We start from the raw sequence: 27778 nt of genomic DNA on the forward strand, positions 1-27778 counted from the left end.
TCTTTACCAGAAAAGGAAGAAACTAAAGTATAAAACTTTCATTCATATTCCAAGATCTTTGAAGAGTAATAAAGTTATTCTCTTCGAGTATTACTTTCAGGGTCATCACGACCTCCTTGGGAGAAGACTTCATGTGGATGTTGTAAGTTTTAATTATCATCAGTTTCTATGTTAAATATCTTGAAAAGTCTTTAGATCTGGAAAGACTTTCTTCATTCAAGTTTAAATAAGTTGATTTCCAAATTTGAAATTTGAGAAGTTGGATTGAGAATGGGAAAAGTAGAAGCTCATGGTATAATGATAAGAAAATATCAACAGTATTTGAAAAATGTCTTGGCTTCTCCCTGTGGTTCATTGTAAACCATTTTTAAGTCTTTATCCAAAAAAAGAATGTTCAACAACATGATAAGCTCTCAGGAAGACTGTGAAAATGCCAAAGCTAAATCTCTAGATTAAAGTAAAATGACTACTGATTTGAATAATGTTATGTTTACTCTGTTGAATCTATCATCTTTGTCCTTCAAAAGTTGTATAGTTTGAGCCAGATTTTCTCATTTCAGTTTAAAAGATCCAAGCCATTCTTATGTCTAGATTTATCTATGGTTACTATGGAGATGGCTCACTTTGTGTGAGGATTTACATTGTCATCCCAAAAGGGCAAATAATTTGGGCTATTGAGTGCTTTAAAGACCTTGCGAGGTGGAGGGGGTTGAGGAAAGACCAAAAGTTGCTGACATTTTAGTTGAGACTCAGTGATTCATGGATAGTGGGTCAGGGAGTGGGGATCGGTTATGTTCTGCATATGATGGTGCCCATCTTGACAATTGTGTCACCTTGTACACACCAGTGTTAGCTACTATACAGCCGTTCTATTCATGTCTGTTTCTTTGATTTCGGAGAGCCATTGAGTTTACAACTTGTGGCCAGTAGGCTTAGAATTATAAAACACATTATCAGTCCACTGAAAGTAAATTAGGGAAAATGAAAAGGAATTTAAAAAATGTATTAATGCCCAGAAGATCTGAGTTTTGGATCTCACTGAGTGGTCCTGGACTGTTCTTTTCACCCTAAGGCATATGAGGCATTAGACTGGGCTGGATGAACCATCAGGGTTCCCTCTGGAGTACGTCCAAGAGTTTGTATGTTTACCTTCTCCCTTCTCCCCAAGTCCATTTCATAGGCTCCCAAACACCCCAGAACTAAATTTATTTTTATTCTCCTATTTAAAATGAAAAATTAGTGCAAAATTTACATTCTACTGCATAATATATTGGTATGTTTTCATATAAACTATTTCAAATGAATAAATTACCTTAAACTTTCCAGTAAAATAGATGCACCTGAATAACATGTAACCTGTTACCTGTGGCTCTGAGTACAGTGCCACATATTGCCTTATATGCCTAGTGGTGCACAAAATTCCATCTGAGGAACAGCTGAAAATTATACTTTAGCAGAGCTGTGAAAGACCATTGCCTCCGGTCCTCTGTGATATCTGAAATCCCACCATTTGAAATGATGTTCTTTAATCTCTGTGTTCTCCCTGACAATGAAGCTAGAAAAGGCAGCATAATAAATTATTCATGCCTTAGCAGTGGCTAGTGATAGCTCAAAGACAGCATACATTTATAATAACGATAGCTGTTGGTGTGGTTTTAATGTTTTTCCCTCTAAAACTCATGTTGAAATTTAATCTCCAATTTGGCAGTATTGAGAGGTGGGGCCTTTAAGAGGTGATTGGGCCATAAGGGCTCTTGATTAATTCACTCATGGATTAATGGGTTAATGGATTAATGAATTAATGGGCTATCATGGGAATGACATTGGGAAGCTTTATAAGAAGAGGAAGAGAGACCTGAGCTAGCACACTCAGCCCCCTTACATGTGAAGCTCTGCACTGCCTCAGGACTCTGCAGAGAATCCCCATCAGCAAGAAGGCCCTCACCAGATGTTGCCCCTCAATGTTGCACTTCCAGCCTCCATCACTGTAAGTAGTAAGTTCCTTTTCCTTATAAAGTACCCAGTTTCAGGTATTTTGTTATAAGCAACAGAAAATGGACCAAGAAAGTTGCTTAATAGTTGGTTATAGGGAAAATCATAAATGAAAATTGAGTCATAGTTGTATATTTTAGAGATAAGGAAACTAAAATAATTACCTGTAAGTCATAGAACAAGTTGGTGAACTCTTAGAGGATCTGGAGATCATCTAATTATTTCTGACTTCCTAATGCCTATCATATTGGAAATACTAAATGCTTGTTTAATGAACTCAGGAAAGTAGAATTCACATCTTAGGCCACTGTTGTTTCTGTTTGAGGGAACTAGATGTCCTTAGTTCCTTTGAAGCAGATTTACATTAAATCGAAGAGAATTTCTGTTTATAGTACCACTGCTGAACCTGGAACCAGGGTTTGAAGTCTCACCTTTACTGCATTTGTCCATTCTGTGCCCTGTTCCTGTGGCTTTTTCTGTTGTGAGGTCTTTCATATTTCTGATTTTTTTCTGCTTCTCTGGCTCAGGCTCTGGTGGTTTCCTTTCTGGAGAAGTATACTGGCCTTCCAGCTGTTAAATAAAATTTATGGAGGTAATTGTTTTGGACTGAGCTTCTGCACTTGGCCTCAGCAGACCAGACCAAATCAAAATGGGGTCACCCATGCTAAATGCCATGTAATGAAACTTGGAAATAGGTCAGTTTTCCGAAAAGCAGGAGATTCAGCAACAACCAGTGTAAAGGGGCTTAGTTAACCTGAGCCAGCATGACAGAGAAATCATGCTTTAACCCTATATGGAAAGTAACTTTGTTTTTTATTATTATTATTATTATTATTATAAGTTTCAGGATACATGTGCACAATGTGCAGGTTTGTTACATATGTATCCATGTGCCATGTTGGTGTGCTGCACCCATTAACTCGTCATTTAGCATTAAGTATATTTCCTAATGCTCTCCCTCCCCCCTCCCCCAACCCCACAACAGTCCCCGGAGTGTGATGTTCCCCTTCCTATGTCCATGTGTTCTCATTGTTCAATTCCCACCTATGAGTGAGAACATGCGGTGTTTGGTTTTTTGTCCTTGCAATAGTTTACTGAGAATGATGTTTTCCAGTTTCATCCATGTCCCTACAAAGGACATGAACTCATCATTTTTTATGGCTGTATAGTATTCCATGGTATATATGTGCCACATTTTCTTAATCTAGTCTATCATTGTTGGACATTTGGGTTGGTTCCAAGTCTTTGCTATTGTGGATAGTGCCGCAGTAAACATACATGTGCATGTGTCTTTACAGCAGCATGATTTATGGTCCTTTGGGTATATACCCAGTAATGAGATGGCTGGGTCAAATGATATTTCTAGTTCTAGATCCCTGAGGAATCGCCACACTGACTTCCACAATGGTTGAACTAGTTTACAGTCCCACCAACATTGTAAAAGTGTTCCTATTTCTCCACATCCTCTCCAGCACCTGTTGTTTCCTGATTTTTTAATGATGGCCATTCTAACTGGTGTGAGATGGTATCTGATTGTGGTTTTGATTTGCATTTCTCTGATGGCCAGTGATGATGAGCATTTTTTCAGGTGTTTTTTTGGCTGCATAAATGTCTTCTGTTGAGAAGTGTCTGTTCATGTCCTTTGCCCACTTTTTGATGGGGTTGTTTGTTTTTTTCTTGTAAATTTGTTTGAGTTCACTGTAGATTCAATAGATGCAGAAAAGGCCTTTGACAAAATTCAACAACGCTTCATGCTAAAAACTCTCAATAAATTAGGTATTGATGGGACGTATCTCAAAATAATAAGAGCTATCTATGACAAACCCACAGCCAATATCGTACTGAATGGGCAAAAACTGGAAGCATTCCCATTGAAAACTGGCACAAGACAGGGATGCCCTCTCTCACCACTCCTATTCAACATAGTGTTGGAAGTTCTGGCCAGGGCAATCAGACAGGAGAAGGAAATAAAGGGTATTCAATTAGGAAAAGAGGAAGTCAAATTGTCCCTGTTTGCAGATGACATGATAGCATATCTAGAAAACCCCATTGCCTCAGCCCAAAATCTCCTTAAGCTGATCAGCAACTTCAGCAAAGTCTCAGGATACAAAATCAATGTACAAAAATCACAAGCATTCTTGTACACCAATAACAGACAAACAGAGAGCCAAATCATGAGTGAACTCCCATTCACAATTGCTTCAAAGAGAATCAAATACCTAGGAATCCAACTTACAAGGGATGTGAAGGACCTCTTCAAGGAGAACTACAAACCACTGCTCAATGAAATAAAAGAAGATACAAACGAATGGAAGAACATTCCTTGCTCATGGGTTGGAAGAATTAATATCGTGAAACTGGCCATACTGCCCAAGGTAATTTATAGATCCAATGCCATCCCCATCAAGCTACCAATGACTTTCTTCACAGAATTGGAAAAAACTACTTTAAAGTTCATATGGAACCAAAAAAGAGCCTGCATCGCCAAGTCAATCCTAAGCCAAAAGAACAAAGCTGGAGGCATCATGCTACCTGACTTCAAACCACACTACAAGGCTACAGTAACCAAAACAGCATGGTACTGGTACCAAAACAGAGACATAGATCAATGGAACAGAACAGAGCCCTCAGAAATAATGCTGCATATCTACAACTATCTGATCTTTGACAAACCTGCCAAAAACAAGCAATGGGAAACGGATTCCCTATTTGATAAATGGTGCTGGGAAAACTGGCTAGCCATATGTAGAAAGCTGAAACTGGATCCCTTCCTTACACCTTATACAAAAATTAATTCAAGATGGATTAAAGACTTACATGTTAGACCTAAAACCATAAAAACCCTAGAAGAAAACCTAGGCAATACCATTCAGGACATAGGCATGGGCAAGGACTTCATGTCTAAAACACCAAAAGCAATGGCAACAAAAGCCAAAATTGACAAATGGGATCTAATTAAACTAAAGAGCTTCTACACAGCAAAAGAAACTACCATCAGAGTGAACAGGCAACCTACAAAATGGGAGAAAATTTTCGCAACCTACTCATCTGACAAAGGACTAATATCCGGAAAGTAACTTTGAAAAGACCAATCCTCTTCTTGTTCCTTGTTTCTGCCTTTTCTTCAGGTTTTTCTGTCTATAAAACCGATGACTTCTGCTCAGCCCTTTAGAGCACCTTTCTGTTTTGTAAATGAGATGCTGCCCAATTCATGAATTGCTAATAAAGGCCAATTAGATCTTTAAACTCAATGTGTTTAAATTTTGTTCTTTGACACAACTGATCTTTCTGTTTTCAAATATTTTCCCCTCCAAATATTCTGGCAGGTTGTTTATAGGACAGTATTACTAATTTACTCATCAATTGTGCTATCCTTGCACAAAAACCTTTATCAACCATCTGTGACCCATGAAATCCAGTTAAACTTTCCCCCTTGGCATTGAAAACCTTGTACTCAGCTGACCTACATTTCTGGGCTTATCTACATAGCCACTGACATAAAACCTACATACTTGACAATCTAGTTGTTTTACATTTCCTCATGCCTGAGGAAATGTTATGAGAAAATTTGTTAAATTATGAAATTACCTTTGCCATTTGATAGTAATCAGCTCAAGGATAGAGGATGTATCTTGTACATCCTCGAATTTATTGTCCAACACAGCAAATACCCCTGTGGAGATGCCCACTAGAGATGGCAATTTTAGCTCTTCCATGAAATCCTGTGGCAAGAGGGAGGCAGCATGCAGGGCTTAGATGTAGAAGTCTGTCCCTGATGGCATGGGACAAAGAGACATGAAAGAATGAGCAAGGGATTAAAAGTGATAGGCAAAATTGAGAGAACTGGTGCTGAAGACACATTTGATCTGTTTAAACTTCCTGGGAGGATCAGATCACTGTGAGCAATCCTGATGTTTGCTGGGTTGGGGAAACAGCAGGCCTGCATGCTGACATGTGACTGGAAAGAAATGTTGATCACGGTTCAAACTGATGTCAAGGAGAGGGCTTAGATGGGTGGAATCTAGTGAAAACCAGCACACGGGTCACTAGGTTGAGAGCGGGGAGGCATGAACCAAGCTGATAACCAGCTTTCCTGGGATGGGAACAAGGGTGCTGCTATAATCTGAATGCTCCCTCCAAATTCATGAGTTTAAAGTTAATTATCATTGTGGTTGGGTTAGAGGTGGGGCCTTTTGTCATGAAGTCACGAAGTTTCCACCCCACAGTGGATCAGGGAAATAAGAGCTGGAGGAAACTAGCTTGGGCCCCTTTTTTTCTTCTGCTCTTCTGCCATGTGAGGACATAGGATTCATCTTCTTTTTTGTCCTTCCATCTTTCCTAACATGTTGCGGACATCTAGACAGTGCCATCTATGAGGAACAGGCCCTCACTTGAAACTGAACCTACCAGCACCTTGAGCTTGGGCTTTCCAGCCTTCAGACTGTGAGACAATAAATTTTTATTCTTGAAAAATTATCCAGGTTCAGGTATTTTTTTAACAGCAGCACAAATGGACTACGAGGGATGCCTAACAAAGGGCAAGGATAGCCTTGGCAGGAGGGATTGCATGAGATTAAGGCCTCATCTTCATGCAAAATTTTATTATGCATTAAATTAATATTTCCCAGTGTCTGAGGAATTTTGGCCATTGTTTTCACATGTGTGTTTGGCTGGAGCCTAACAAAAGAAGGCTGAGGTTGATGCCACCACTTCCTCACTTCCTGTAGCCACACCAAAGTGCCTTGTGAGAGGGGCTGTTAACTCCAGAGCCAGAACCTGGGTCTAGAAAAGCTCTGATTTCAAACCTGCTGTTGATTCTGCCCCAAATAGCATAAATTTTTATCATAATCTATGTCTTTATTTTTGCTGCCTAAAACACGGCCCTTTTCTATCACTTAACCATCATTGTCATGGAATGTTCTTTAAATACAAATGGAACCTTTGCTTCGTAAGAACTTTCTTTTGCACTTTGCCAGAGTTTACTTTTGCACTTTTTGATTTCTGAATGAAATCAAAAGTGAAACTTTGTGGAGGAGTGTGGGATCCAGAAGCATAAGAACTCTCTTGTTCCCAGCTATGGGGTTCTCCGCACAATAGTAAGAACCCTTAAAATTATAATAATTCAAATTTCTCTTGAAAAATTTTCATTTACAGTGGAATAAATGTCAGGAGATGTTAAGTATTTGCTACTTAGAATAGACTCTTTCCCAGCTCCAAAAATTCTTTTCAAAGCAAATATGTACATTTGATACCTGCAAGTTTTGAATGTGCAAATATTGACTCAGCAGATGGATGAACCAAGTTTAACATACTGTTTTTTTTTTTTTTTTTTTTTTTCTCAAGGGTTGGGACTGTTACGACTCTGACTAAGGGTTACATATTTTTTCCTACCCTTACTGATAACTGATGAATTTTTAGAATGGAATGGTTTCTCACCCTTTTCTCTAGAATGTATAACACCTGTGTAAAATGCTAAAGAGATTTTTTTTTTTAAATCATTCTTATGGTTTAGGCTAAATCCCTGTTTTTGCCCCTATAGTTTCTCTAGTGACCCTTGCTGATGACTTATATCAAGTTGCTAGGGGATTTGCTAGGAATCTCCAAGTTGTTTGATTCATTTGATTTTCAGTATTTTTTATTTTGAGACTGGTTAAAAAAAAAAAAACTACCTTCATAGAAGGCAAAGAACCTTGAATGATGGAATTTCAAAATGCTTTCAGAATTAGTTCTGAAGATAAACAAGTGAGGAGAAAATGTACATAGGATTCTAAATTCTAAAACAGTTTTATACAAGTATACTTGCATAAAATCATAAACTGAAGGCAATATAAGAAGCTAGTTGTTCTAGAATATGATGTACAAAGCAAGGGACTCATGGCTGAATCATTTACATCAACAGGTGTTGTCAAGAGGTGCTACGATTTAACAGCACCTAAAGCTTCTACCTTTGAAGTGAAGAGCAGGCACATTATTAAGTAACTTAACATGGCACAACATGATTTTCATAAAAACTAATAAAATCATCTTGGAAAAGTTAACTGCATCATGAGGCAAGTTTTAGGTACATAATTTTATTTTATTTATTTATTTTTTTTTTGAGACGGAGTCTTGCTCTGTCGCTCAGGCTGGAGTGCAGTGGCGCAATCTCGGCTCACTGCAAGCTCCGCCTCCCGGTTCACGCCATTCTCCTGCCTCAGCCTCCCGAGTAGCTGGGACTACAAGCGCCTGCCACCACGCCCGGCTAATTTTTTTGTATTTTTTTTTTAGAAGAGACGGGGTTTCACCGTGGTCTCAATCTCCTGACCTTGTGATCCGCCCGCCTCGGCCTCCCAAAGTGCTGGGATTACAAGCGTGAGCCACCGCGCGCGGCCTATAATTTTAATCTATAATGTATCTATGGTTATTGGCACTAGGTATGTATACAGGCTATCAGTTTCTGGAGACGCAGGAAAATCTAACACTGAAAGAGCTGGCCCACCCAGGCCCCACTGGTTTTGAGCAATGTTTCAAAACATCCTGCATTCCAACATGTGGTCCCTAATCCCTGCTGGGGGAAGCTGCAGTTGAGTAAGGGTTTTTACCTGAGACTTTGATTTTCTTGTACATATGGGTCTTAGGGACTCAAGCTGCAGGCTGTTGGTTACCTCCTGCTTTATGCTTCTAAGCATATGTTGTCTTCAGGATCTGGATCCAAACAGGTAACCCAACAATCTATTTGAATTAATTGTATGTTTAATCAAATCTTAAAATCTTACATGTGCAGACCAGGCACGGTGGCTTATGCCTGTAATCCCAGCACTTTGGGAGGCCGAAGTGGGTGGATCATTGGAGGTCAGGAGTTCGAGAACAGCCTGGCCAACATGGTGAAACCAAGTCTCTACAAAAAATACAAAAATTAGCCGGGCATGGGTGGTGTGCACCTGTAATCCCAGCTACTTGGGGGGCTGAGGTGGGAGGATCGCTTGAGCCTGGGAAGTAGAGGTTGTAGTGAGCTGGGATCTTGCCACTGCACTCCAGCCTGGGCAACAGACTGAGACCCTGTCTCAAAAAAAAAAAAAAAAAAAAAAATCTTACATCTGCAGACATAGCATTACACTGGGAATTAGCACCTTCCCTCTGTGGTAAATGGTGCAGGTGGGATTAATGCTGTTTTACAGATGTGAGTGGGGTTAGTGTCATTTTACAAATGTGAACATGGAGACCCAAAGAGGCCAAAAGATTTGCCCAAGGTCAAATTTCAGTTATTACACTTCTCGATTATTTTGCTATTTAGCTATGATTGTCATGAAAAGGTTTCACAGAGCTTGAAATTCCGGGCAGTATTCTTAAAGTCAATTCCTGGAATATTATTTTTGGAGTGAACAACTCGATCTCTGGAAAATTTGGAGGTTAAAGAGAGGAACTACAGTTTTTTGAAGGGATGTCTTGCTTATGTAACGGCCCCATGTTGCCCCCTTATGGAACTTTCGATATTTGCAAAATTCTTTGCTGAATTAGTCTTTCACTGAAGTGTGACTTATTTGTCACACAGGATTTACCGCATGAGCCTTTTGTCACAACAGGATTTACAGCATCAGCCTTTCTCAGGATAACATGTTACCTTACCATTTTCATATATTAAATCAACTGTTACTGAAACTCAGCCAAATTGAAGGAAAATGTGATTATGAGGAAGTCTTCAGAAAACTTTTTTGCACTAATTTCTAACTATACTCACAGCCCCTTTTCCCATACCCTCAGGGCTGACCATTTTGCATATTAAAAGGAAATGTATCTGATGAAATAGGATGGTGTTCTTAATATTTTACTAAAAATTGTGGATCATTTTAAGTTTCATGCTTGTGAGACATTTGGGGATTTGGTTAAGTTTTTCTTGTTCAATGGGTTTGAATTTCACCTCTGCCACTTAGCTACATCACCTCCGGTAGACTCAATTTCTGAGTCTCAGCATCTTCCTCTGTAAAATGGGAAGAATGGTGCCATTTGTGAAGCATTTGAAACAATTCCTGGTAGAGTATGCATGCAAAAGTGAAAGCAGTAGTGGCGGTTGTCGCAGTAGTAACCCCTGGATCTTAACTCCTCAATTATCACATGAGGAGATTGTACTAAAGGAGCTCTGAGATCCTCTCAAGTTCTTACATCTCTGATCCTCTGGATGCAAAATAAGCAGAGGAAGAAGGAGGCACCATGAGCAATGTTTCCATCTCTGCCCTCCTGAGAAAGTCTTTCCCTCCTTTCCACAGCACCTGGGAGGAGCAGGAAGTTACTAATTTGCTGGCAAGGCCTGCTGGTTTCGGCCACAGTTTCTGAGTCTTTTGGGGAGTCAGATGCAATAGGGGATACGTCAGATAGTAGAACCTATCCAGGGATGTGAAAGCATTCTGCCTTTGGGAACCCATCCACCCTGGATGAGGTAACTAATCGGAGAAAGTCTCAACAGAAAAATGGAAGCTGGTAGGGTGCAGTGAAAGTGGATGTAGGGAGGCTGGAAAGTGGGACACGTCAAAGCCTAAGAAATGGACTGGAAGGAGGCACAAAGAAGGGATTGCTGGCAGGGAAATTCCTCCCGTTGTCCCAGGGTCTCAACTTCACACTTGTCCGAGATAAACACCACTGACATTAAAGTGATGAAAACATTTTATTCAGTAACTACTGACAGTCAGGGAAAGAGCTGCGCTCCATTCCAGTTGGGGCAGAGGTGGCGGTGTGTTTTATTTTAATTTTTATTATTCCAATAAGACTTTATTGTTTATGTCTGAAAATTAGCTATAAAAACTTGTAGTATACATTGTTTTATCAGTTCTCTCTCTAATTGTAGCTCTATCGAGGTACAATTGGTACACAAAAAAATTGCACCCATTTAATGTATGTATCTTGATGAATCCGGACATATAAATACACCCATGATGTCATCACCACATAAAACACATCCATCACCTCAGAGGGAGAGAGTGGGAGGGAGAGAGAACTGGGGTTCAAATAAAACGTTACCAAGGGTTGGTCAGTGTAAATGTGACTAAGCCAGCTGTGTCTGCTAGCTGGCAATGATGTCCCCAAATTAGGATTCTATCCTGACAGTTACATTTCTAAGAATGGTCTTCAGATCCTTGAGAAAGACAATCCTAAATTGCAGGAGAAATGTATACATCTCAAAGGGACAGAGGAAGGATTCATGATTGTAAGGCCTTTATAGTAAATGCTTTAATAAGAGGAGGTATAGGGGTCAAGGGAAAACTTCTCCTTTGTCCTCTGAAGGTTCACTGAAAGTCATTTGACAAAAGGCAGATTTAATGAGAGAAATAACATCCATAGACCAGGCATAGTGGTTTACACCTGCAATATCAACACTTTGGGAGGCCGAGGCCGGAGGATTGCTTGAGCCCAGAAGTTCAAGACCAGCCTGGGCAATACAGTGAGATCCCATCTCTACAAAAATTTAAAAATTATCTAGGCTTGGTGGTACATACCTGTAGTCCCAGCTACTTGAGAGGCTGTGTGGTGGGAGGATCATTTGATCCGGAGAGGTGGAGGCTGCAGTGAGCTTCGATCATGACACTGCACTCCAGTCTGGATGGCAGAGTGAGCCCCTGTCTCAGAAATACTACTACAACTACTACTACTAGAAATGGTATACAGATTAATTAATGTCCCTGGGGGAGAATCAGAGTGATTACCCCACCACGCAATGGGGCGAAAATGGTTATATACCCCTTCTTCCTCTACTTAGGGGAAAGGGAGATAGGGAAGTGTGATGATTTTAGGCAGATAGTAAATGATTTTCAGGGGAATTCATTGGGCTTGAAGAACATACAATGGCCTGGAACAAAGTCTGTTGCGCCTGCAGAGCAGACAATGGTTTGTGAGAAAAGTCTGTTCAGGTGTGTTGACATACTTCAGTCTTCTTTCCTGCAATATGAGTTAATAAAAACTCAGGGAAAGAACTAGAGGCAAGAGGAAATTGTTTTCTTCTTTGGTGGGTCTGGCATTTAGGCAGACATGGGAACTTCAGAGAACAACTTCATTCTGTGCTTTGGGAGAGCCAGAGGATTGAGAGACAGTAGTGAGGGGAGGTCAGAGAGACACTGAGGCTGCTTCCTTGGTTCAGCATGTCAAAGCGTCATATTTTGGGGTATTGGTTTTTGAGCCCCAGCGGAAGTCTGGGATGAACAGAAAATTCTCCTGGCAGCTCTAGGCTTTCTCAGGCAGACATGTTAATACAGGGCTGGGGCCATCCTACGGACATCGCCTTCTGCTGCTGGAAGCCAGGCTAGAGTTTGGTGCACTTCTCTTTAGTACAGAGGTTTGGATGGAGTCGTTACATGCTGAAAATTCTGCAGTTCTTATGAGGTCTTCTCTGACCAATCTAACCCCTCACAGGGCCAACTTCCATGTAAAAAGTGAGTAGTTCATTCACTCATTTCACAAACATTAGTTGGGAGTCTTCTATGTGCTGGGCACAGTTTGAGAGTCAGGGAGTCTTAGAATTGTTTGCACTGTTCACTAGTTGTTTTATTTGTATTAGTCTCACCTTAACTAAACAGATCGTTAAATTCCTTGAGGTCAGAGATACTGTCTTATTCTTCTGTTTTCCACACTGTATGGAATTTAGCAGAGCCTATTAGTCCTTGAATTTATTAAATATAATTGAGCAATACAACAAATAAAGAAAAACATTTTGAAACAGAAGTTAAGTAACTTGAGAGTTGAGTGGAGAAGAAAAAGAAAATGAAAATACTGAAGTAATGAAACAGATTATTTAACTGCACCCCCCAACTTTTATATCTTTTTTATGGTCTCCAGAAAATTTGGTTTGAAAAAAAAAATCACTTATTAAAAATAAAAGTCTGAAGACCACTGATGAATTTTATAGGTCCAGAGAGGTGAAATCAAAAGAGCTTCCCCTAGAGCTGATTACACAGTATGATGAAGCCAAAGGGGACATGTTGCCCCAGGGAGAGTCTAATCAGAACACACATATTTCCTATCTTAGACCCCAAATCCTTTGAACTCAGAGAAGCAAATCAAAAGAGGTCTCCGAAACTGTGAGCTTAGAAAAGAGTTACAGTGTAGAAGATGAGGTTTCGAGGAGAAATCATTGAAGGTGATTCAACTCAAACTTCAGAACTGCTCTCTGTCCTTCAGAGACTGGGAATTTGATGCCTAAAGAAGTTGTATCCTCACTGGCCTTTTTGACAGGAAGACGAACCTAAAGTTTACCCTAAAAGTTATGCTAACTTCTGTATTTTTGAACTATTCTGAAAAATATTTGCTATTTGCTTTCTTAAGTGTACGGAAGGAATGAATCTCTGAGCTACATCACGTAGGTAATATTAAAACTACACTTTTTTGTGTGTCTGATTTAACATTGTTAAAAATAGTCAAAATTTCTACTAGTTTAACATGTATCCAAAGGTTAAGAATAGATACAAAGAATTTCATTCTTTCTAGGTGCTAGGAATATTCTCAGATCTTGCCAGCTCTGCAGCAAATGGAGGAGGTGGTTCTTGGATGTCAGACTTTCCCGGAGGGAGGCCAGGCTGTGGTAGCCCAGTTGTAATGCTTTCCTCTGAGGTGTTGGCATCAGGACTCGCTTCCACTGCTGCTCTCCCCACAGTGATTTCCAAAGGAAGGCCAAGGTTGGGTAAGAGTCAGGGCTGGCACAGAACTGATGTCAGAAGCTGTAAGACCTAGGGCTGCTTTTACAAAGATGCGTGCATTTTATCTAACAGCCTTTTCCCCTAAAATATCCACAACATATATTCTATTTCTGTAGTTCTCAGCAGGGTAATTTTTGTCTCCCAGGAGGAATTTAGCAGTATCTGGAGACGTTTTTGACTGTCATAATTGGGGGAGGTTTGCTACTGGCATCTAGTGGGTAAGAGACAGATACGCTGCTAAACATGCTACAATGCACAGGGCAGCAGCCACAACAAAGAATAATCCAGTCCAAAATGTCAGTTGTGTCAGGGTTGAGAAACCTCATTATATATTTCAAGACAAGAAAACCAATTCCTTGCTTAGTGTGCTGGCTAACGCCTTACTGATGCATGTGGTCTCCAGACACCAGCAGCACTTGGGAGTTCCTGAGAAATAACAGACTCTCAGCCCCCACTTGGGATACTGGATCAGAATCTGCATTTTAACAAGATCCCCAGGTGACTTATATGCATCTTTAATATTGAGAAGCACCGATAACCTCCCATGAGAACTACAAGGGCAAGGGAGTGAGACAAATGCTTCAGCATGGCCAAGTCAAGAAGAGACAGTTCTGGCCGTACTTAGGCAGCATCTTTAAATTTAAAAAAACCTCACTTTTTTCTCGGTTTTGTTCTGTGTTTTTAAATTTGCACGGAAATTTCTTCTATTTTTTTTTCTACTTTGTCCTTCTTTCCTTCCTTTTTTTTTCTCCCTTCCTTTCTCTTCTAGTTACTCTGCTTCATCATTTATCTTTATCTCACATGTATGCAGTGCTTTTCTAGGTCCTTAATTTTGAGTTACTTGTGATATCAAAAAAAAAAAAGGGCAGACACTTATCTCATTAATTAAAAGAAATTGTCCTAGTGGGTAGAATCTGGGCGGACAGTCATACTTTCTGAAACATAAAAACGCAATTAAATTCTACCTTCCCTTCAGTAGTAAGATATTAAAAAGGAAGGCAATAAAGCTCATCCAATACTAATTTGATCAGAAGCCTATGCAATCAGTCTCTTTGATATACCTTTTGTCAACACAGCTTTAGGTTTTGAATAGGCAATCTAAAACCCTGGAAATCTACCATATTGATTTATCAGCAAAATTTCTGCTGAACCTAGGTATAATAACAGAACTGATTAAAAATAAAATTTAGTCTGTGTGCCATGCAATGTACTGTAGCATTTTAGTTTCATGTTTCTCTATAAAAAAGATAAGCTAAAATTTTGAATTATTAAAACAAACTTCAGTTCAATTTGCTAAACATTTACTTAGCACCTATTGTTTACAAAATGCTGGAATAAAAATTGTGGAAGATTAAAAAAGATTGATATAATTTTGCCCTGGTTCATAATCTGGGGTGTGTGTGTGTGTGTGTGTGTGTGTGTGTATGGTGGGATGGAAATAATATGCAGGGGTCTATTCATATTAAGTATATTAACACGCATACCAACAAAGAGCTATAGGAGTTTATAGAAGAATATTCATACTTAGTGTTTCTTTGTTATAAAAAAAAAATAGATTTTGAAGTAAAAAGAAAATGACTGAAGAGTTTCCAGTTCCTAAAAAGCTGTGATTTTCTCAGTGACATTTTACAACCTGGTTAACAATTACGTTAAGTTTCAGGGAAATTTAAGTAAGGAGCATAAATAGGCCTGATATTCTCAGTAAATTACCACTGCTATTTATGCCTGTTTTCTCCAGAATTTCTTTATACTTATATTTTAAAACACATCTTATCACATCCTCATAAATTTTTCTTTTTTCTCATTTAAAACTACAGTGGTACCAAAGCAGGGAGATTTATTCTTTTTGATTGTGGATTAACGTCATACACGTAAGACAACAAAAGTGTTATGTGAGTATTGAAAGGAACTTGCTGAAAACCATATGTAATGGGTATTTTTATCAATATAACTGAATAAAATTTATCTTGCTTAGAAATGACTTTTAAATATACTGCCTAAAATGTTATTATGCAAATTTATTCACCTGGCATCTATTAGAGACTTTAATAATAACACTCTAAAAATGAACTTCAACTTTTCCCTAGGATCTAATCAGTATGCAAAAGGACATATGCTATCTGGAAATGACAAGTAATGGGAAAGTTAGTCCTTTTGCTCATACCCTGTGACCTTAGAAATGACTGTGCCAAAAATTACATCAGTATTTGGATGAATTCCTAAATAAATTCAAATTAAATTGAGTCATAGTAAAGCTTTATTCAATTAGGCAATAGCATTGAAAGATTCATTTTAAAAAAAGCTAGATAGAACTGGTTTTGTGTGATAAATTTTATAGGGCAGGGCTCACCTTTTGAAATTGGAAGGTGTGTCTTCACTATGTGATACTGAAGATCATTAAGGTAATTATGAATGTGTGTTCACTGCTGTATAAAACAAGTCTACTTCACTAATAATTCTGACCTCAAATTTTCTAAACATACTTTTATTTTCCCCAAGTTCTGGGAGTAATGTACTCTGGATTCCATCCTGTGCTCACTTCCTCCCTCGTGGCTTTTCTACAGCCTCTGGTCACTTACTACTGGCTTGTTTTTGGCTCCACATCAACGCTTAGAGAAACTAGTTTGCATGGGTTTTTCTTGGTGTGTTTGCTTTTCGAATGAGAGAATGAAAAGACCTGGTTGGAATGCTGAAGCTGTGCTGGCAACTAAGGGAGTAAAAGCTGGTAAAGAAATTCTTGAAAGGAGTTCAAAACTTCTGCTTCTGAGAAAATAACTGTAAGGGAAGTACAATTTAGAAAATACTGAACAGACGCATTTTGTTTTGCTTTAGAATAGTTTTTATTTTTTTCCTCTAGTCTTTCACCTTCAAGCATAAACCATGAAGTCAAAAGCTTCAGGGAAAGGGAAGATGAGTCCCATCAGGGCACAGAGGTCAGTTGTACCCTACCTAACTGAGGATATCACCAATATTTCTCCAGGCAAGTCCTGGACAGGAAGGAAGATAAAGAGGAGAGCTGTTCTTGTGGTAGGAAGGAGGTAACAGAGGCAGCAGGAGCAGATGGTAAGAAAGCCTGTCTGCGGGACCCTCTCTGGGCCACAGTGCTGAATGTAGAGTGATTTTAGGCAGGAAAAGGACAGAGGGAAAAGAAGAGTGTTTTTTGCTCTATTTCCTTCTGGAAAAAAGGAAAATCTTACAGAGAGATTCTTCTCATAACCACATGGGCAACTGCAGGGTCAGGCAGGCCTGATTCCCCACAATGCCCCATTTCCAGAAGCTTCCATAATGCTAAAGAGAACTATCTAGATAGCTGATGGTACTGGTGTATGAACTTAATGGGAGGGTTATCGGGGGAACCTGCCCCCAGTTTTAAGTAGGTTCTTTTCTATTTTCCCTAAGTGTCGACAGGTTTGAGAAATAAAAGGACAGAGTACAAAAGAGAGAAATTTTAAAGCTGGGTGTCTGGGGGAGACATCACATGTTGGCAGGTTCCGTGACGCCCCCTAGCTGTAAAACTAGCAAGTTTTTATTAGTGATTTTTTTTTTTTTTTTTTTTTTTTGAGACAGAGTCTCACTCTGTCGCCCAGGCTGGAGTGCAGTGGCGCGATCTCGGCTCACTGCAAGCTCCGCCTCCCAGGTTCACGCCATTCTCCTGCCTCAGCCTCCGGAGTAGCTGGGACTACAGGCGCCCGCCACCGCGCCCGGCTAATTTTTTGTATTTTTTTAGTAGAGACGAGGTTTCACTGTGGTCTCGATCTCCTGACCTCGTGACCCACCCGCCTCGGCCTCCCAAAGTGCTGGGATTACAGGCGTGAGCCACTGTGCCTGGCTAATTTTTTGTATTTTTTTAGTAGAGACGGGGTTTCACTGTGGTCTCGATCTCCTGACCTCGTGATCCACCCGCCTCGGCCTCCCAAAGTGCTGGGATTAGAGGCGTGAGCCACTGCGCCCGGCCTATTAGTGATTTTCAAAAGGTGAGGGAGTGTACGAATAGGGTGTGGGTCACAGACATCACGTGCTTCACAAGGTAATAGAATATCACAAGGCAAATGGAGGCAGGGTGAGATCACAGGACCACAGGACCAGGGCGAAATTAAAATTGCTAATGAAGTTTTGGCATGCATTGTCATTGATAACATCTTATCAGGAGACAGGGTTTGAGAGCAGACAACCAGTCTGACCAAAATTTATTAGGCGGGAATTTCCTCATCCTAATAAGCCTGGGAGTGCTATGGGAGACTGGGGCTTATTTCATCCTTACAGTTTCGACCATAGAAGACAGCCGCACCCAAGGGGGCCATTTTAGAGGCCTATCCTCAGGGATGCATTCTCTTTCTCAGGGATGTTCCTTGCTGAGAAAAAGAATTCAGCGATATTTCTCCCATTCTCTAGAGCTGGAGAAGGCTGTGGGGGCTCCTCCTTATTCTCCCACAGTGGACTGGCTCTGTTCCGCCTGGCTCACCGGCGGTCAGAGTTTAAGGTTATCTGTCTTGTTCCCTGAGCATTGCTGTTATCCTCTTCTTTTTTCAAGGTGCCCAGATTTCATATTGTTCAAACACACATGCTCTATAAACAATTTGTGCAGTTAATGCAATCATCACAGGGTCCTGAGGTGACATACATCCTCCTCAGCTTACGAAAATGACGGGAATAAAAGATTAAAGTAAAGACAGGCATAGGAAATCACAAGGGATTTGATTGGGGAAGTGGTAAGTGTCCATGAAATCTTCACAATTTATGTTCAGAGATTGCAGTAAAGACAGGCGTAAGAAATTATAAAAGTATTAATTTAGGGATCTAATAAATGTCCACGAAATCTTCACAATTTATGTTCTTCCACTATGGCTTCAGCCGGTCCCTCCGTTTGGGGTCCCTGACTTCCCGCAACAAAGGGGTAACGTGGGAGTATGCGTGTCTTGGAGGGAAAGTCACACCCAAAACAAGAGTAGGGTGGTCTGGCTGGCTGGACATAGAATAGAAATGGGAGGTCAGGCACCATTGGGGTTGCCAATCTCCTGATCCAGCTGAGAAAGACCTGAGAGTTCCTCAGGCCCAGGTCTGAACATTAGTTGCCAGCCAGGTTCTCCAGTGATGAGGCAGAGGAGCTGGAGAGTGAAGAATGATGTGTGTGTTTGTATCCAGGTCCCAGTGCCATTCACTCAACTGCCATTTTGGAGAGAAGCAGAGGAAATGAAGGAAATTTAACATGCTCAGCTTTCTCAGGAAGCCAGAGTTAACCAAAGATGCTATTTATTTAATGAAGTTTATAGATTGGAATAAATTTGTATTTTTTCCTCTCTTGGTGGGGTAGAGGTCCACAAAGAATATTAAGTGTTATAGAAAATAAATAAGCGAAGGGCTTTCTGTGCATAACAAGTATAGGATGATAAAATTGGCAAGGCTGATCTATAGGTATGGTCCATATACCCTGGGGCCTATGGATGTCATTTACATAACAGTTTTTTCATAGCTTCAAGAATTTCTAAGTTGTAAAACCATACAGTGAATTTAGAATGGTAGACAAGACCACCATCATTTAGCATGGTAGACAAGGCAATATATCGCAATTGTATTATTGCCATGTTAAAAGATTGTTGCAGTAAGAAGCTCTGCTCTGTAATTTTGGGGAGTGTAACTTCCTGTGGGGAGATGTCGGGTGCTGCTGGGGTTTGGAACTCTCTAAATGGAACCTGAGAAGAGCTGGAGAAGGCTGTGGGGGCTCCTCCTTATTCTCCCACAGTGGACTTGCTGTTTGTCTTCCTCTTTCTACCTCCAAGTTGAGTCTTCCCATCTTTTCTGTGTTCTGTGGTCCTTTTTTCCTTGTCAGAACTGCTAAGTGGGTAGACTGAGCCTGGGGACCCCAGAACAAGGACCTCTTGAGATCTTCCAAATCATAGATAAACACAGCTGTCACTGAAGAGAGCTCAAAGCCACTTATTGTGAGAGGAGTACATTTCTTCTATAACACCTGTCCTGAGTCCAAACGAGGATAATCAAAGTCTGAACAAGCAATTTTCATTTGTTCATTTCAGTTTGTTCTTCAATGCTGCATTGCAAAGCAATGCTCTTCATTTTTTTTTTGGAAACTACCATTTCTTTCTTTTAAGTGATTTTAGTTCCTTAAGGAGCCTTGTTTAGCCCAAGATGGAGTTTTCTCCATCTTTGCCCCCTGCCCATTGGCCTCACTTCCCACAAGAGGGGAGCACTCATCCATTCTCTAGACATGAAAATCCCTTTGAAGTGCTGTTTATGCATCTGTCATTCTCACTGTCAAGTTTGAGAATGCAAGTACAGTATTCATTCTGGCCCTGGTTGGTCGGGTGGGCCAGGGTCTGCAGCATGGAGGGTGCGCCTTGATTGGATGCCCTTCCCTGCTGAGTCCCCAAGACCTGTGCCATGGGCTCCCAGGATGTGGTTAGAAGCCAGGGAGGTGGCGGGGGCCTGGGGTGGTGAAGAGCATGGAGTTTCTGTATATTCCCAGCTTGGCCTACTCCAGTTTCCCAGTCTTGAAACGGTGAACATTTGGGTCCAGATCATTCTCTGTGGTGGGGCCTGTTCTGTGCACTGTAGGATGTTGAGCAGCAACCTTGGCTTCCACTCACTCAATGCCAGTAGCACCTCCCTGGTTGTGACAACCACAACTGTCTCCAGACATGGCCGAGTGTTGTCGTCACATGAGATATCTGGCCTGAGTGAGCAGCTGCTTACCTTCTTGTGTTGTTTTCAAGTCTGGAGAAAGGAGAATCGACCCCCTTGTGGGGATCAAGGCAGATGGATAAGGAGCAAAGATGGGGAAAACCCAAGGGCTAAACAAAGCTTTCTAAGAAACTATTGTTAACTATTTGTAGGTGTTGTGGTTATATTTTGAAAGGTCTTGTTGGTTGTGTTTAGTTCCTTCATTGCAATAAATGCACTGTGTCTGTGTAAGACATTTACAACGGGGGCAACTGGGTGTGGGATGTTGAGAACTCTTCTATCTTTACCACATTTCTATAAAACTAGAATTATTCTAAAATAAAATGTTTATGTATACAGAAAGAAAGTGCTGACCTTCATGGAGGAATTTCAAACAGCATTGAATCATGAGAGATTGTTGATGAATTTATGCCACTCAAACTTCACACACTGTCCTTCCACCCCATGAAACACAAAGTGTGGAGTAGCTGTTTATAGAGCCCAAAGTAACCCATTGTTAACTAAGTGCTGAGAAAGACCCAGGCAAGAAAGAAAGGCAGACCTGTTGAAATGCCCCTTTGGAAATTCATGGGAAAAAGAATCACAAATATTTCCCTCTCTACATAGACACTGAGACAGTGGGGATATAGATAGTTTTAATAATAAAATATTTTACTGGTAAGGATAGCAAAATACATAGAAAAAATATGAGTTCATGAGCCTGCGATCTTTTTTTTATTTCAATAGTTTTTGGGGAGCAGGTGGTGTTTGGTTACATGGATAGCTTCTTTAGTGGTGATTTCTGAGATTTTGGTGCACCCATCACCCCAGCAGTGTACACTGTACCCAATGTGTAATCTTTTATCCCTCACCTCCTTCCCACCATTTTCCCAGAGTCCCCAAAGTCCATTGTATCATTCTTATGTCTTTGCATCCTTGTAGATTAGCTCCCACTTATAAGTGAGAACTTATATAGAGAGTTGCTAAATGAAATTCAGGATGCCCAGTTAAATTTGAATTTCAGATAAACAACATTTTTTTTTGGTATAAGTATATTCCTAATATTATGTGCTTGGTTCCTGTCAGCTTCAACATTCCTTTCTCCCTCTTCTGTTAGAATCAATTCACGTCAGTTCATTTGCTTAACAAATATTTATTGAAAGCTGCTCTGCATGCTGTGTTCAGGGTGCTGGGAAGAAGAGTAAACAAAACTAGCAGTTTCCTACCCTCAGGGCGGAGGCGAATAAAACAAGCAAACACACAATCCATGGAATTTCAGGAATGGAAAGAGCATCAAAGAAAATGCAAACAAAGGAACGAGAATGACAGGATGGTGGAAACGAAGTGAGGAACTCATAATTCATTTGCGGAGATGTCTGTGAGACGGTGACATTTCAGCAGAAACCAGAACCACGTAAAGTGTAAATCACATGGAGCTCTGGGCAAGTGTGTCCATCTGGTCAGAGGGAATAGCAAGTCCTAAATCTAATAAAATTAGAAATATTTAAAAGACATTGCCAGTTTTTAGGAGTGGTCTCTTTTGGCCCCCACCTGGCAGTCATTTTTTCATTGTCCATTGTCTGCAACAAATCAGCAGGGAACACAAGGGAACTGGGTAGCAGGCCTTTTCTGCTGCAGCAGGAGATATTTGGGGCAAAGCCCTGCTTGTTCTCATGGGAGATTTTTTTGTGAAAGCCCCCACTGGATGATAAGAGCCAATGTTCTCTGAAGCAGGTTTTATCACCCAGTGGGCTCCCCCATGGAAAACTCAGGTCAGGCAGCTGTGGGATGTGCTACCCTTTAAACAATGGAGAGTGTAGCAGTCAGGCTGCTGCACAGTTCAACTCAATTAGTTAGATATGATATTAGCTTTAACATACACAGCTTCTATGAGGCATGTTTCCCCATAAAATACAGAATAAAGAGGCATAGAGTAACAGTGACTTTCTTTTCTTTTTCTTTTTGATGTTCAAAACATTATCCCATTGCTTTGTTAAAAAATAGATATGAATGCAAACAAAAATGAACAATAAATATCATTTTGTATCTGTCAAATGAGCAAAATGTTTTAAAATCTTAATATCTAACACTGGTAAGGATGTGCTGATGCAGGAACTGGTGAGAGTAGAATTCTTTTTTCTTATTTACTCTTTTAAATTGAAAAATAAAAATTGTATATATGTTGTACAACATGATGTTCTGAAATATGTATACATTGTGGAAATTCTAAATGAAATTAACTAACGTATACATTACCTCACATACTTATCATTTATTTGCGGTGAGAACACTTAAAATCTCCTCTGTTAGCAATTTTCAAGTATATAATGCATTGTTATTAACTATAGTAAACAACCTTATTTTCGTAATCAAAAGTGCTCCACATCCCCTGGCTTCTGGGCCTTTGTGGTTGACTGTGTACTAATGGTGGCTCACTCCTAGATTCTGCACTGGATTTTTTCTTTGCCTATTTCAGGTCAGTGCTTTGGAAAGTGTTGCCTTTCTCCTGCAGTCTCCACTTTTCCCTCTCTACTGCTAATAGCATAAAAGCATGCTATCACTTTTCTCATCTTTTGAAAATGCTCCCTTGAGCTCATATCATCCTCCAGCTGTTGCATCATTTCTAGGCTTCCCTTCTGTCAAAATTCCTTGAAAACACTACTATACTTGCTGTGTCCAGTATCACTCTTCATCTCTGTAATCCTGTCTGATCAGGCTTCTGGCCTCTCGCTCTATGAAATTACTCTTTATAAGGTTACCATGAGCTCCATGCTGCTTAGGTCAAGGGTCAGTCCTTGTCCCCAGCTGTTGATGATAGATCACTTTCTGCTCTGCAGAGCAGCTGGCTTCTGGATACTTTATTCCTGGTTCTTCTCCTACCTCACTCAACACTCTTTCTTGGCTTTCATTGCTGGTGTCTCTTTGCCTTGACTTCTAAACATTGAATGTTCCAGGGTTGAGCTCTCATTCCATCTCTACGCTGATTCTGATGTCTTCTAAATTTTGTATTTCCAACCCAGACCTCTTCTCTGAATGCCAGTCTCCCATATGCAACTACCTATTCTTTAGCTCATCAGCACCACCCATGTCATCTGCCCCCAAACTCTTTTCTCTGTCACCATCACGTTGGTCCAAATCACCATAGTTTCTCATCTAGTTAATTTCAGTAGCTTACTAACTGGTCTCTCTGTCTCTACCTTTGTCCCTGTAAAGTCTATTGTGGAAAGAGTAATCAGAATGATTCTTCTTATGCATGCAGATAATGTCCTGCCTATGCTTAAAATGCCAACTTTTCTCCATCTCATTCAGAGTGAAAGTCCAAGCCCGAGGTTGCCAAGGCCTTCCGCCCTCCGGCCTCTTGTTCCTCCCCACTCCCCCACCCCTGGCTGACTTGTCTCAGTCACACTGGTTTCCTTGCTGTTTCTCACCAGTCAGCTCTTGCAGCTGATGTCCCCTCCCTGCTTGGATGTCTTTCTTCAGGTCGACATGACTCTCGGCTCCCTAAGCTCTCTGCTTAGATGTCACCCGCATGTGAAGCCTCCTTGGCCACTCCACTTAAAATGGTCTCCGCATGTATCCCAGTGTGCTATGTCCCTCTTCCGGGCTTTATTCCCTTCTAACACTCCCGACCCTGCCACACTCCAATGTGTATATAGGATGCGTGGATTTGTCTCTCCTTCATGTCCCAATCCTGTAACCTGTAAACTTCCTGAGGTCAAGGATTTCTGTTTTCTTCACAACAATATCCTTAGCACTCAGAAGGATACCCTGCATATCTTTATTGAATGGGAAGAAGAAATTAGGTTTTATCTTGTTATGTGGTCAGCCAAAGGCGCAAAATAATTAGAGTCAGGAATTAATCTGGTTGCCTTTAAAGAATGGCTTTTCAAGAGTCAATTGCTCTTCCTGTTTATGCTAATGGTTTATGAAGATTCTATTATAAATCATACTGTGAACATCATTCTAGAAATAATGATAATTTAAGTAAATGGATATAATAAAGAATGCTAATAAAGGCATGGTTTTCATTTGAAGTACTGATTATGATTATAATTATTGAAATTCCATTTGTACATTTTCATGTGTTGAAAGAAATTAAATAGAAAATTTATAACAATGTAACTTTTATATAATAATGTGTTACATGCATAATGAAGTATTTAACTTTATCATCTTTGCAAGTATGTTTCAGGAAGATTCTTCTAGTGAAAGTAAATTGAAATCTTGAGAGTGGAAGCCAGAGAAATAATAGATGGGCTACTATTGCCCTCTGGTGGAAACATTGAGACATGACAGATTGGATCATTTATTAAAGATTGGATCATTTATTAAAGACTCCATTCCTTTAGCTCAGAGAATGCCCAGGAATTGAATGTTTCCATTTTATTATGTGATCTTACAGTGTTGTGTTAAATTTTTTAATTTAACATTTAAAATCTGAATTATATTAGATAAAAAGGCTTGAATAAGCAGTGTACAAAAAATACATGATCAATCAACTTCCGGAAAAAGTGTTCAAATTTCGTTAGCAATACAAAAATACAAAGTAAGAAAAGACTGATGTACTGTTTCATCTCTCAAATCAGCAGAAAGTTTGAAAACAAAGTGATAGTGTGAGCAAAAGGGCGTTCATGTGGTTTGTAGGGACACAAAATGCTACTGCGTTCTCAATCTGGGGTTGTTTTGATTGGAAGGCTCCGAAGATGTATAAAAATTTGAACATATTTGCCCTTTTCTGAGAAGAGATGCAAAATCCATCAGATTCTCAAAGGGATTCATTTTCTCAAATGTTAAGAACAAACGTTTAAATTATTTCGGAGAATAATTTGGCAAAATGTGCAAGAAAGTTATGTGTATGTGTATTCCAATATTGTTTTGAATGCTTAATCACTATAAACCACCTAAATATTCAACAGTGGGGCATTTGAAATAAATCACACTCCAGTTCTATGATAGAGTTAATGTAGTTATTAACAATCGTGCTGTAGAATTAATGATGTAGAAATGTTCTTTATACATCATGAGGTAGAAAAAGCAGTTTGCCATTTAGTACGTGTGATATGATCCTGAGTTTATTGAAATGTAAACATATGACGTGCATGAGAAAACGTTTGGGAGTATCCATGACAAATGCCAATGCCAGTTTGGGTAACTAAATGCAATGTGCTTGTCTTTATTTTTAGATAAATTTACAATGAATGTATTACTTTTGTAATAAAAAGCATGATAAATATAATATAAAAAGGAATGATTAATTTTCTATCGATTAGAAGATTTGACACAGGAGATTGTTAACTTTTAATTAATCAACTGAACTGAATAGGTACAATTTGAAAAAGCATTTTAGAGGACTAGAACAATAATTACTTAATACTCCACATTGTTACTCTCTGCAGAAAGACCTTCTTAATATTTAAAAGCAGTTTAAAAAAATCTGTAAAGTTCCAAGCAAATAGAAAAATCTGTGCTATTGAGGACTTTTACAAGACACTAGGGCCTTTGTAAGTCTTTTCTAGAGTAAGACAGAGTGAAATAAAATAGAATAAATTAAAATGAAATAATTTTAAAAATTAGAGCATTAGCAAAGGCAACTAGGCCACTTTAAATATACAAAGAAACTCTTACAATTTTTTTTATTATTTTTAGAAAAAAATTTACACTTCTTTCACCTTTTAGGAGTGAAAGGAGCAAAGGAAGTAAGAAGGGCTTGGGTCGGACGCGGTGGCTCATGCCTGTAATCTCAGCACTTTGGGATGCCGAGATGGGTGGATCACCTGAGGTCAGGAGTTCGAGACCAGCCTGGCCAACATGGTGAAACCCTCGTCACTACTAAAAATACAAAAAATTAGCTGGGCATGGTGGTGGACACCTGTAATCCCAGCTACTCGGGAGGCTGAGGCAGGAGAATTGCTTGAACCCTGGAGGCAGAGGCTGCAGAGAGCCCAGATCATGCCACTGCACTCCAGCCTGGGCAACAACAGGAAAACTCCATCTCAAACAGAAAAAAATAAGAAGGGGAGGTGAGGGGAGGGTAAGAGGGGAGGAGAGGGGAGGGGAAGGGAGGGGAGGGGAGGAGAGGGGAGGGGAGGGGAGGGGAGGGAAGCTTGGTAGAGGAGCAATGATTCCTGAACCGGCTTTTTTTTTTTTTCTTTTTAAACTACAGGTGACCAAACAGAACTTCTCCAGTACAAGTCTGTCTGTCGTTCCATTTGATATTGTATTGTAGGCATGAGCCCTGCCTTCCAGTTCCTTGGCAGTGGTGAAGTGGTATGGAGCTGGGGCAGGGAGGTGGCGCATTATAGGACTGTGAGAACACTGCTCCTTTATACATAAAATTCCTACCCAGTGGATCACTTGAGGTCAAGAGTTTGAGACCAGCCTGGCCAACATGGTAAGACCCTGTCTCTATGAAAAATACAAAAATTAGCCCAGCGTGGTGGCAGGTGCCGGTAATCCCATCTACTTGGGAGGGGAGGAATGAGAATTGCTTGAACCCAGGAGGCGGAGTTTGCAGTGAGCCGAGATCATGCTACTGCACTCCAGCCTGGGTGACTGGGTGAGACTCTGTCTCAAAACAAAAACAAAAACAAAAAACAAAACAAACAATTCCTACCCGAGAAGACTCACGACTCTGGAACACAATGAGTGCAGCTGTTATGGTAAGTGAAACAGCTACTGATCTGGCAGAACCTTCAAGATACAAGGTAAAGAGAAAAAACCCAGGCGCAGGGTAGTCCACTTGCTGTCTTTTGTGTGAATCTATCTGTGTTTTTAAATGCAGAGACTAAAGGAATTGGCGGTAGGTAGGCATCGCCTCCAGGGAGTGGGACTGGGTTACTGGGAGGCACAGAGAGAGGTGTACTTTCTTTTCACTGCAAACCTTTTGTGCATCCAGCCTTCTGCCTTAAAAAAAAAAATCTGCATATGGATCATTCTTCAAACAACAGAAAAAGGAAACCAAATTAAAAAAAATCTACCCAAAGAAAATTTTTTCGTAATAAAAATTGTTCCAAGCCTCAGAGCTGGCTCCCACGTTTTGAGCAACATCAGCTATTCATGTATTCAGCTGAAGCTCATCCTTAGGTTTTTGATCAAGCTGTGCCATGTTTTTTATTTCCTTTGATAGGGTTTCTCCCGTCTTGTCAGTGAAGTGGTTTTAGTTGAACTGTTATTTGCAATAGATGAAAGTAAACAGTGCAAGACATTAATTGTGGTGTTTCTACTTTAAAAACAATCAGATAAAATTCTAGAACAAGATTTGCTGTTTGGTAGGAGGTCAGATTCTTTTCCCTATATACTTAGTGCTACATATTCATGCTCCAGTGCAGACTGCTTGCAAGGTAAAGAGGCTGACAACCAGAGTTATAATTAGGTCCTGCTTGTTTCCTTTAGAGTTTACAGTCCAGAAAGTTCATGGAAATAATGAGAGTCTTATAGCATTTTGTTATGCGTTG

The 27778-nt window shown here is 40.1% G+C and overlaps 1 long non-coding RNA gene across 1 annotated transcript in view; it reads left to right on the forward strand.

Annotated features, from left to right (window-relative positions):
• The window catches only part of LOC134732949 (uncharacterized), a 33699-nt gene extending 6997 nt beyond the window's left edge, over positions 1 to 26702 (forward strand). Inside the window, exons 2-3 of the long non-coding RNA XR_010116488.1 lie at positions 26001 to 26344; positions 26488 to 26702. This is a non-coding gene — a long non-coding RNA (uncharacterized lncRNA). The remainder of the gene's footprint in view (positions 1 to 26000; positions 26345 to 26487) is intronic.
• The last annotated feature ends 1076 nt before the right edge of the window (positions 26703 to 27778 follow it).

Source organism: Symphalangus syndactylus, chromosome 17 (assembly GCF_028878055.3).
Source record: "Symphalangus syndactylus isolate Jambi chromosome 17, NHGRI_mSymSyn1-v2.1_pri, whole genome shotgun sequence".
NCBI lineage: Eukaryota > Metazoa > Chordata > Mammalia > Primates > Hylobatidae > Symphalangus > Symphalangus syndactylus.